Genomic DNA, 13053 nt, shown 5'->3' with positions numbered 1-13053 from the left:
CAATTGAAAGCCATTGTTTATTGCATAGTTTTACCTTGGGGACTGAAAAGTTCTGTTTTTCATGTTTCTGAATAATCAGCAAAGCTAAACACATTTCAATGAGTTGATTTACTCCTCAGCTGGGTAGATACAATTCTGTTGGTTGGATAATCATGGATTTAGAACAACAGGCACCTCCCTGCCAATTTAGTAAAAATGCTAATTTCAAAAAGCTCCTGTTTTGTCCACAGAAAGTATAAACATTGAATTCTGTAGTGGCAAGATTTCTCAAAAGTCTACCTCAGCTACTCAAGATATTTATGAATGTGTACAACCAGCCTTTAACTTGTTTTGAAATATAATTCTTATAAGTTGTCACAGACAGAAATCTTTGGTTCAAGCATCATGTACTCTCAGGTTCTTAAACTAGGCAGCCAACTCTTGGTTCTAAGCCAAGCTAGAACTGTTGAAAAAGAAGAATTTTATGTTCACAGCACAGGTATTTTTGTTTTCACCATAAAACCTATTCCCAGTTCTTCAGGAAGAAGAGAAGAATGATTATAAACCACTAGGGCCCAGGAGGCTGAACTATAAAGATAGAGGATGATGGTCTTTTTCCCCCTTTTTATTGCAAAAAATATCTGTAAATGGACTAGAGGTCCGTTACAGCCGTTTGGATGCTAACATTCACCTATAAGACTGGAAATGTGGTTCACATCTATAACTACATAAAAGTATGAATTCAGAGGTGGCCCCAAGTGGAATTTTTGATCTAAGCAGGAACCCAGCTGCAGGGTGTTCTAATATTAGCCAAGAGGACCTGCTTTCCCAAATGGAGGATGATTTAAGACTCTATTTTTGTTGTTCAGCAAATGCTGTTAGAAGTGGCAGAAGGTTACCCTTTTCCCATCACCTTAATTCCAGAGATATTCACAGACCTGACATTAGGCTGTTGGCTACTCGTCATAAGACTTCTCTGTCAAAGTGAATTCAGCTGATGAGCTATGAACACGCTTACAGTCAGATAATAGATGAAAGAGTCTCAAGATAAACGAGGTGCTTATAGAAAACCTGGCCAAAGTTGTTTAAAATAGGATGGCAAAGGCCGTTAATTCTGTCAGGCAGTTTCAAAAGGCAGTGGGTACTTGACTTCTTACTCAGAGAGCACATTATCTTACCTTTTTGTAGGAGTGGGGCCCCTGCTGTATGTTGAAAGGGAGAGTGTGCCTTTTTAAGCTGATGCTAAACTAACCATGGCGTTCTGAAGGAAGCAAGGAAAAATCCCCCCTCCCCCAGTACAATAAAGGACTTGTAGCCACACTTACAGGCTAACATTTTGAGCAGGTTGTATCACACAAAATACTCTTGTTTTTCCACACTCTGTTCCTCTTTCTTTTCCATGCAGAATGCTCAAATTACATCTGTGGAAAATATTAACATGAGCACTGACAACCTTTCTTTTTAGGAGCTGATCGTATGAAGATTCAAAGTGAGTGTCACTCTTATTGCTTGCCTGTTTCTGTTCTCACTCTTTCGGATGTAAATTTTAAAATGCGGGTAAAACGTAGATCGGCGGCATTTTTCTTCCCACCATAAGAGCTAGTCTACCTCCATTTACAAGTAAGTTGCATCTTGGATTGTTTCTGTTAGCATGACATATTAATAATAGCAATATAAATTTAAAAATATTTTTTAAAAAAACCCTAAATTTAAACATTGACAATTAAGACTAGGTAGGGCATCTCTCCTATCTCACAAATATGAAAGTTTGCCTAAAGTTTTCCAAAGGAATAGACTTCACAGTTTTTCTTTTTTCATTTTGATGCCCGGTAAGTTTAAAGCTCAGGAGAATGTAGTCAGAATCATATTTGAAAGAGAGTAAAGGAAATGTGCTAAAACATTCTTCCCCCAAAAGCAGAGCAGAAATCCGTACGTTGGGATCCTAAATAATTCAAAATGCCTCATACAGGAAAGACCTTCCTGCATACTCATCTGTTTCATTCTCTTGCATCATTATTTATCCCTTCATTCAACAAACATTTATTGATTTCCTTCTATGTGCAGATGTGGGGCTGCATACGGGAATTGCAGAGGAGGCTTGGGCACTTCTCTCTGATAGTGTGTGTCCAGAGCTGGGGACAGATGGTTACCACCGTTCAGCAGCGTGGTCCAGACACTCAGGAAATCTGAGCGAGCGCTAGCCAGCCCAGGCTGGGGGAATCACGAGGGCATTCTGGCTAAGGCAGACCTGCAGTCCTGGAGTCTTGGAGACCAAGTACAAGTTAGAGGTGGAGTTGAGCGAAGAGGGGCAGCCGTTCAGTCAGAGGCTGCTAAGGAGCTAAAGCAGGGAAGCGTAGGTGTGAGCAAGAGAGTCATTGGGGAAGTGCAGCGCCAGTGTAAGGTAAGAGGTGGTGGGGACAGGATAGGCACAGTCTTGGATGTCCTTCTGAGGTGCATCGTCGGACCATGACACAACGGTGTGAATACTTCAAGTGGCTTCTCACATCACTCAAAGAACAGAAACCTAGAAGGCCCTACACAGTTGGCTTCCTGCCACTTCTCTGATCTCTCATTCCACTCCAGCTACGGCCAGCTCTTTGTCATTCATTCCTCTGGCCCTCCAAGGTGTAGGCACGGAGCTCTTCCTACTCATGGGGCCATCCTCTGCTGGCAGCCTGGCTCATTCTCTCACCTCCTTTCAGGGCTTTGCCCACATGCCACCTTCTCAGGCAGGCTTCTTCCAAACACCCTATTGAAAACCACAGTTCTCTCCCTTTACCCTGCCCTTGACATCTTTCGGTCTGTCCCCTCTCTGCTTTGGTTTTCTCTGGTAGCACTTGACTACCATTAGACTTCCTCTGTATTTGGCTTACCAGTGTATTGAATGTGAAGCTCTACAGGAGGAGAGCTTGTAGTCTGCTTTGTTCCTTGATGGAGCCTCAGTGCCCAGAACAGTTTCTGGTACATAGTATGCCTTCAGAGGCAGAGCTGAGTAATAGGCCCACGTGACTTAAGAACTTGCTCTTGCACACAAAGTAAAACAAAAAATTAAATACTATGAATTATATTTTGTACATTTTGCTCATTCATATACTATATATATATATAGTACCTTGTTATATACATTATATACTTACACATATGTCCTCCTATACAGGACGATATACATAAAATTATGCCTAAATTATATATATTGTATCTTATTATCACTCAAGGAAACTTCCAGGATAATTTTGATTATACTTATGTTTTATTAGTTGCTTTTGGAAACCACTTCTCCTGTAAGATGCAACTTCTTATGATTCTTAAGGCAATGCAGAGGCTGTGAAGGATTTTAAACAAGAGCTTGACACAATTGGATTTACACGTTTGAAAAAAATCACCCTGTCGTGGTAGAAGACTACATTGCAGGGGGTTATGTTAGAGGCGGGGCAATCACAGAATGTTGTCCAGTTCTGAAGCAGATGATGATCACCTGCACTAAAGTCATGGTAATGAGGATGGAAAGAAGCAGGTGGGTTCCAGAGATAGGAGGAGACAGACCTTCTAGAACTTAGTGATGAACCTGTGGGCTTTAGCAAGCTGTACTCTGAAGACTTGCCTCAGTTAGGCAGCTTATCCACATGTCACCAAGCTAGAAAGGGACTCCTGAAACATTGTTTGCAAATTGTGCTTATCTATAAATAGTTCACAGTGACAAGAGTTGGAGTGTTGGAGAAGACTAGTTTTGGATGGAGTGTGAAGGCGGGAAAACAGAGTTAAGATTGATATCGTGCTGTGATTCCAATTGGAATACAAGCCTTAATGAAAGTATAGATGCACCAGTCAATGTAATCCTCTAGCAAGTTCTCTATTCAAAATAAGGTTAGGCTTCCAAAAATCATTTTGGGTTTGTGATTTGGAGGTTGGGATATATTTCCTAGACATGAAGTTTTAAGATGTGGTAGGTTTATCCCAACTTATTTAAATCAAAATGTAACTTAATGTGCTGACATAAACAAATACATACATACATACATACATACAAATACATACATACATAAAAATGCTAATTAAATAATATAAAAATATGAAATTGTAACAAGTTATTGAGTGATAGAAATTTTTAATGATGGTGCTTGAAGACTGTTAGATATTAGATGAAAATAAGGACATAAATGGAGATTAGATTATGAAGTGAATTTCTGGGTTCCTTCAAAGATTATAGCATTGGATCCTTAGCTTATATAACTTAGAAGTTTAGAAAATTAGGTATACAATGTATGTCAACTTAGTTAATGTATGTCATTATGTATACATTAAGTATACAATGTATGTCAACAAAGTTAGTGTCTTTTTAGACTGTATTGGTAAAAGCATTGTGTCTAGTTTGGGGAAAGTGGCAATCCTACTCTGTTTTGCTCTTTTCCAGCTATACGCAGACTATTAAAATCAGTCATGGATATCACACTTTCAGAGGGATATAGACAAAATAATTATGTTTAAAGTTGATAAACAAGATGTTGGAGTTATTGGATAACCAGGAAATGTATAGATTGGATGAGAGGGAACTAAAAGGATACAAAAGTCTATCCTATATTAGAAGAATTAGAGGGTTTTCAAGTCCCCAAGAGGTAAAATGTAACTGCCAATGTCATGTTGATGTTATAGTTGTACTTTTTTTCTAAGTTATAAAAAATACTGTAAGAGAAAACATCTGAAGTTCATTATTAAGAGCATCTTGAATTTATTGTCTTGATCTTGGTTCTTTTGTTGGATTGCTTACTCTTCTACCACACATTAAAGTTTATTTGCCCAGACAGTAAGTATATAACCATGCTTCAGGAGAAGGATGCCATCTTGATTCTCATGCCCTGAAAGGATTTCTCATTCTTTAAAATTTCATGACAACTGGGCTGATTCAGCAATCTCTGAACCTGGAAAGGAAGAAAAATTAATCTACTGACCTCATTAAGTCAAGTAATACTTTGTCCTTGTTGATCTCAAGTATTTTGGACTTGAAAATGAGTTCTTGAAGTTTCAAGTTGGGCATAACTTCTGTACCACAGGCTTCTTTAGATGTAGTTCTTGAAAGTGCCATTTTATGTCTCTTCAGAGATGAATTTTCTTATGTGTGTTAGATAGGTAAGTGAAAAGTAAAGACTCAGGGAAATTCCAACCATGTTAAATTCCTCTTCATTTGCTTCAACTTCCTGGACAGAAACATTTTGAGATTATACTTCAAGATGTTCCTTCCTGAAGAAATGTTTTGAGTAATGCTTGTTCTTTCATTCCACTGAGTCCTGTTGCTTAGAAGAGCTAACTAAGGGATAAAACTATTCAGGTTAGAGTTTATCTGCACATGGCGGAAAGAAAAGGAGTAGTTTCTTCTCTTGATTGTTATATCTTATCCATTGCAAAAACACCAGGGAAAAAAAGTGGTTTTTGTTAGGGAGATAGTAATTTATGGGGAAGGGCTCAAAGTTTCCTCTATTTGGAGGACTAGAGGTAGATACTGTATCTCTGTTTTTGTCTTTGTCTTTGGTTTTGCTTATTTTTCTCATGAGCAAAGTGCTGGTTTTGTTGTTGTTGTTGTTTTCTTTCTCTGACTATAGGACATGGCATGATGGGCATACTTATCAGAATGGTGGCAGGATTACTCTCAATGGAAAACTAAGACTTTGCCTGGAGGCAGAAAAGCCCAACTTCTCTGAATTACCAATTTACACTGATATTGGAAAGGGAGTTGTTTCCTTACTCAACTCTCACAACTTCTCCATTTGCCTTAAGAACCATAGTTTATTGAGATACTACTTATCACTCTATGGTAACTAGCCATTTCTATCCACCAGCATAAATTTTCTTTCCTCTTCACTGTGATTCTTCAGATATATAGCAGCATCCATGCTGGTTAAGGTTAGGTCAGTGGACATAACCCAAGAGCAGGCTCATTTTGTTCAGCACTGGATCATATGCTGTGTAGTTTTAAAACTGATTTGTGAGAGAAGCTTATTTCTTCAGCAAGCTGGTTAAATATCTCCCATAGGTAAGTAAATAGTATTGTTCATTTCCTATTAAGTGAAACTGATCAAATGTAGAGGTAAGGTTCTAGGGCTGTTAATATTACCATGGGTCAACCTGGATAATCAATGGTTAGGAAAGGGTTTGCAGTCAACTATGGAGCACTTGCCATCACTGGCTCAAACAGCAAAGGAGTTACTAAGGTAGTATCATTACAGCTGGTGAATTGCTCCAGCCAATAGTTTAATAAAAATTATAAAGTCTGTAAATTCTGGTCCATAATGGAAAAAACACTATGGTATGAATCTGTTGCTCAGTAAGAAGGATTTAGAAATACTTATTTTCTATCTAATCAGATGAATGGTCAATTTTTGAATGGGATGATTAAAAATGTAGTCCCATGAAGCCAGGAAAGAGAATCTGAACAACTGTTATTATCCTGAAATTGCTATTATATTATCTCACTTGAGTTTTTTTTTTTTTTTAATTAAGCTGCTTGGTTGTGAAACTCAATCATCTGAAATATTTAACTCACTTCTTGAGTGTCCTTAGCCCTCTGTCCTAGCATGGGGAGCAGTGAACTCTTTGGCAATTTACCCAGCAGGGTGTGTAGGAGTTGATTTTAAAAATGCAACTGATCATTTGTTCCTATAAAATTTCTTTCACAGACACACGCCTCTTTGAAAATGCATTTAACATTAAGAGTCTGAGTGTAATCTTAATTTTTGGTCTTAAATTGAACTTTTGGACAAAAAGAAAAGCTGGGTGCGAAGAGAAAAAGAGAGTTAAGTTTGGTTATGAGTATGTTATGTGTCTGCCTCTTATAAAAAGAATTGATCTCCATTCTCTCACTTACAATAAAATACCAAAGAGTGATAGAAAAGATAGTAGATATCACTGCTTATAAAAATCAGGCACCATCAAGATGGTAAATATCAAGATGGATTAATATCAATTTAGGAGGGGCTGCCAATATAGAATAACAGAATGAGGAATTTATGTTTATGTTTTCTATGTCTATTTATGTTGTGTATATACATGTTTATTTATGTTTTAGTTGCCATAAGAAGGGAGATCAAGAACTCTTATAGCTTTCTCAATGATTGGGATAAAAGACAGGTCCCCAACCCCCAAAAGGATAATTAATGCTAAAAGTGTAGGATTTCATGAATAGAGTCAGGTTTTGCTTTTATGCTTCAAAAATTCTGTGGTTATCAGCAATAGTCACCAATGAGCTAAGGCCCTATGTCTATTTTACCTAATGAGCTTACTTATTAAAGCATAGGATATGTGTAACACCCCTGCTGAGTACAGAAATTTTAAATACGACTAAGATACATTTGTTACTTACAAGTAATTCCTTGTGTAAAGTGACGTGATGGGGATTTGTAGTTTTTAGTCAGGAAAGTAATTCACCTGTTGATACTGTTAAATGGATTTTCTAACTTTGACAAAACATCGCAAAGGGTTAGCTTGGTCTACTTGGATGGGTAACGACACGTTTATCTGAGGTCTTCTGCTTTTTGTACGTTTTTGTTAGAATCCAGGGCACGGAATCCTGCTCCCTTTGAAAATGCTGCTTAGAACATCTCAGTGTTCAGGCACTTGGCTGCATTCAGTTTTATAAATAGAGTATAACTGCCATTTGAGTTTATAGTATTCCCAATAAAAAAAAATACGTGTTATCACTTCCAAGTTGGCATGCACCAAATATACAGAATGACCACTTTTCTTCTTTTTTAAATTTTTAAAAAATTAATTTGTGTGTGTATGTGAGAGATAGAGAGAGAGAGAGAGAGAGAGAGGAGGGAGGGTCAGAGGGAGAGGGACAGGCAGAACCCCCGCCGAGTGGGGAAGCTGCATGTAGGGCTTTATCCCAGGATCCTGCCATCATGATCAGAGCTGAAGTCAGACGCTTAACCAGCTGAGCCATCCAAAAAATGACCACTTTTTGATCAGTTTACCCTGGGAAAGTTGAGAAGCTTCAGCTGAATGCCTTACCCACGCTGCTGGATCCTTGCTGAACATCCTAGCACATACAATTTATTTGTAGTTGTAAAAGTGCTTCTGTAAGCTGTTTAACTTCTAAAGGTGCATATATTAGACCAGGGATGCCTGGCTGGCTCAGTCAGTGGAGTATGCTACTCTTGATCTCAGAGTCATGAGTTCAAGCCCCATCCTGGGCCTAAAGCATACTTAAGGAAAAAAAAGTTGTATGCGCTGGACCAAAGAGTGTGTGTCTTAGAAATTTGCATTATCAGATTGCCTTCTGAGGAATCTGAATGTATTTTAGAATACAGAAGTGAATATGGGGACTAAACATGCCCAAGTAACAGTAACAGAGCACGAGGAGAAGACTTACAGTTGCTCTTGGTGTCCAACCAACTCTCAGGTATTTTGCAAGTGTCTCTAATGTGCAGATCATCATGAAATTAAAAAAAAAAAAAATCTATCCCACCTGCTTCAGGTTTCACTTTGGCAATATTCTACGTGGTTTCTCCTGTCTGTAGATGAGGCCCTCTTTCCTCTGTCTGCATTAAAGACTCTTTCCCACCCAGGAGTCTCCCTTTTTGGTTTAACCTTCCTCCACATTTCTCTAGGTTCCCAAACTAACCATCTCAGACCACTAAGTGCCTGTATTCTTTGTTTTACAGTTTTCTCAGAATGCACCTTCTGTCTTTTGGTGCTTAATTACCATTTAAATTATGCTTGTCCTCTGAGGCTCAGTTCAAATCCACTTCTCCAGGAGCCTTCCAAACCCCCTTGAGGCAGAATTAATAGCCTTGGTCTGCATTTCCACAGCACTTTGTTTTCAGGAACTTATTTAATGTAACTTAGTATTAGAGCTAGGTACTTGCTTTCCCTGCTGCAAAAAACTCACATTCCTTTCTCTGGCTATGAATCCCTACATGGTATGGACCTGCTGACTTTTCCTTCTTCACCTCATACAGCTCGCTCCTTTGCCCATTTGACTCACCCCTTTGTGCCCTCTTAACGCTCTCCGAACATGCCAGGTTGGTTCCCATCCTAGGGAACACTCTTCCCCAGACTAGCTCTGCATGACCAGCTTTCTTTTGTCATTTAAGACCAGCCTTTCTGACAACTATCATATGATCTCCCTGATATGAGGAAGTAGAGATGCAATGTGGGGGGTGTGGGGGTAGGAAAAGAATAAATGAAACAAGATGGGATTGGGAGGGAGACAAACCTTAAGTGATTTTTAATCTCACAAAACAAACTGAGGGTTGCTGGGGGGAGGGGGGCTGGGAGAGGGGGGTGGGGTTATGGACATTGGGGAGGGTATGTGCTATGGTGAGTGCTGTGAAGTGTGTAAACCTGGCGATCACAGACCTGTACCCCTGGGGCTAAAAATACATTATATGTTTATTAAAAAAAAAAAAAAAGACCAGACTTTCTGGGCTGACCACTTAACCTAAGTAGCCTCCCCAATCACTCTCTAGCACAGAAGCCCATTGTATTTTTTTTTTTATTTTATAGCAGCTATTACTACTTAATTTTCTTATTTGTTCGTTGTTTAACTAGCTTCACTATGTTTTAAGTTCCATGAGAACTGGAATACATTTGTCTTTTTCAGAGCTGTGTCCTCATTTTCTAGAACAGTGCCTGGCACATGGTGGGTGCTCATTAAATGGTGGTTGGATAAATACAGTAACAAAATATATATTCTTTCATGGAAGAACCCTATGTTGATTTTCTTGGGATCTCTACAATTCTGAACACGTTAGCTTAAATATAGTTGGAGCTCAATAACATTACAGACTGAATTCATACACCTTATAAGATAGTAAAGCAGTGAAAAATGAACAGTGTTAGCCTCAGAATCCCTCGTAAAGTGGGGTGCTGTTTTATATAATGTCAATGAATATATAATAACTATTTTCACAAGCATTAAGCCAAACGCTAACATTGACTTTACACAAGGTACTTTAAATTGTACTAATTTAATTTTTTGAGTAATCATGTGTATTATTATTTTTGACACATTTGTTAACTATATTCAAATTTTTATTCATTGTTATGCAGTTAGTAAGAGCAAGAACTGGGATTTGGGGGCACTTGGTTGGCTCAATTGGTAGAGTATGCCACTTTTGATCTGGGGTTGTGAGTTTGAGCCCCACCTTGAGTGTAGAGATTATTTAAAAGTAAATAAATAAATAATCAAACAAACTTAAAAAAATAAGGAACTGAGATATGGCCCAATGGCCCAAATTGCCCTATTTCAATGCATACATATAAATAATATTATAAAAATCTTTGGAAATTAAAAAAATGTATTTCTGAAAATAGCTATTACTTTGAACTGATGGTGTGATTTTCATATTTTACCTGTTAGTTTTTATTTTTTTTTTCTTAAGGGTAGAATGGACTTTTCCCCCTTAACTACTGATTTCAAAAATCACATAAAAGTAATAGCCATCTGCTCCTTTCCTATTAGCACTCCCATTCTTGGGCAAGTCTGAATGGACACCCTCATGAATGTGTGTTCCATGATGTGTCCATTTTTAGAACAGAATTTTATGATCTCACATTTCTCAAAATGACTTTAATGTGGTTTTCAAGTAAGTATTCATTTTCTTTTTTAATGGCAGTGTGAGGTAATATTTTTAAGGGATAAATGACAGTGTGGAGAAATACTTACTTTTGTTGTATATCACATGTTCAGTGTCTAATTTGTACATTTTAGGGCCTTGGTACAGGACTGACAACTCTGGCAGGACGCTCCAGACCCTACAATCACCGCAGGGCATACCCTTCGATCCTATAGCTTCAGCACTTGGAATTGGGCCTTGGGTTGTGCATGTCAAAGGCTCCTGACCACTTGGCCCACATGCTCTTTTTGCCTTTTCAACTTTTTAAGACTTTTTGAACTGTCATTGAAAAGTCAGGAGATTTCACACATGAACACACACATACACACACACACACACTCCTATCTGATTTCTCTTGAAAGATTAAAATATTCGGCAATAATGGCTCACATTCTGCATGGTAATAATTGACAAGAACTGAATCACAGCCACCCCCTTTGGATGGAGCTTGCACTCTCTCCTATTTGCCACAGTGGGGAATCCCTATAGATTTGAGTTTGAGACTCCTTGGAGTCACTAGAATTTATTGGCAAACCTTCATGGCCACCCTTTCTAACTTGACTGCCCTTAAAATAGTATAACAAAATGAAGTGATGATTTTACTGCTGCTCTACCATTCCTACATCATCTGGACAGGCTCATTTCATTATTCTGCTGTCTGGTTCTCAATCTTGGATTCATGTTCAAATCACCTGGAAAAATTTTATGATACTTGAACCCAACATTGGAGATTCTGATGGAGTCCAGGCAACAGTTTTATAAAAATCTCCTCTTGTGTTTGAAATGTGCTAGCTGGGTTAAGAACTGCTTCTCTAGTTGGTGTTTTGCATGAATTTTATTTTATTGAGTAATTTGCCCAACCAAAACAATGGCAAATTCTGGTGTGCAAACAAATGAAACAAAAAGGGTATAATTGTCATAAGAAATAGCAGATCAAAGAATGAGCTGGTAAGCGAATGGACTCTAAGAAATAAGATGGAAACCTGTATCCTCTTGCCCTATAGCAGCCTTGAAATCTGTAAGATTTCTCAGCTGACCCGAGATCTTTGGGATTGTCTTTGACTGACAGTAGAATGAAGAGCTCTTGATGGTACTAAGAAATCTAGTTGCTTCTCTCTGAGCATGAACTTTTTTTATACATTGTACAAATATATAAATCCCACATTTAGAGTGAAGTGTGCGGAAGGAATGAGGGTTTTCCCGTAAATTGTCAGTTCCCCAAATATTTTAAGCTATATATAGGTTATAGATTTTATTTATGAATTTTTAGCTCTTTGCCATTGTCAATAGTGAAGATTCTGTGAAAACTAGGTGCTTGTGAATAGATGTTAATTTTCATGGCTGATATTTATTATTATGGATTAAAATCTACTTTGAATTAATTTCTTTTAGTTACTATATGAACCTACATTAAGTCAGTATATGCTAATCTATGGCTCAACTATTAAATAATTACATATTAAATTAATTTTGTATTCTAAATCTAGTCTCTGGAAAATATAATTGACCCATCCTGATATGCAGTAAGCTTCTAATTGAAAACTATAATTCATGTTAATATTAGTAATATTTCCATCACAAATATGATTTTATTAAATAAAGCAGTCAAAAGTAATTTCAACCCCAACCTTATTTCTCTATCGAAGTAAATGTCTTAGGAAACCCGGTTTTTGCATTTATTAATTTTTATGTTAAAGAAATTTTATACTTATGTTACATTATAGTGTAATATATGTTACTTATAATAACATAGTCCTATTATAAACTTTAACTTTGCCCTTAAATTATACCTTTACAATTTAGCTGTGCCTTAATAATTATATGTTGAATTATATATATTTGAAATTCATATAATTTTAGAATTTTATAATTCATATTTTCTGCTTAGACTGGCTTGGCTCAATTATTTCAGTTTGCTGAAGTTTTATTATGTTTATTTATTAATCAATGCATAAATCACTATTTGAAGAGGATTTCACCTGCCTTCAAAGAGGATAAGATCAAAAAACCATAGAAAAATAGATATATAGGTCTATCAAGCAGTGAATTAATAAAAATATGATGTTATTTTCTTGGATTTTGTGATGTTCATGAAATGTCAGCTTTTTTTATTTTTTAAGATTTTATTTTTATCTAATCTCTACACCCAATGTGGGGCTTCAACTCACAACCTCAAGATTAAGAGCCACATGTTCCACCATAAACTGAGCCAGACATGTGCCCAGAAAGTCAGCTTTTGAAAATTTGCAGTTTGTTGTGATTTTCTTTTTTATTCTAAATAAATATTCGTACCCAATTTTGTATGTGTAATTTTGTATTCTTTTTCTAATGAGATCACTTCCCCAATCTCCTCCTGTGCTGGCCCCCCCTACTCCGCCACCCCATAGGTAAGCCTCAGGCCCTACACAACCTAAATCTACTTCTACCTATGGTCAAATATTTTATTCACTACATGTTGCAGTAC

The sequence above is a fragment of the Lontra canadensis genome, unplaced genomic scaffold (genome assembly GCF_010015895.1).
Source record: "Lontra canadensis isolate GAN:19392208 unplaced genomic scaffold, GSC_riverotter_1.0 scaffold55, whole genome shotgun sequence".
In the NCBI taxonomy this organism is placed as follows: Eukaryota; Metazoa; Chordata; class Mammalia; order Carnivora; family Mustelidae; genus Lontra; species Lontra canadensis.
The sequence above is the reverse complement of the archived record's forward strand: the minus strand, read 5'-3'. Positions refer to the sequence as shown.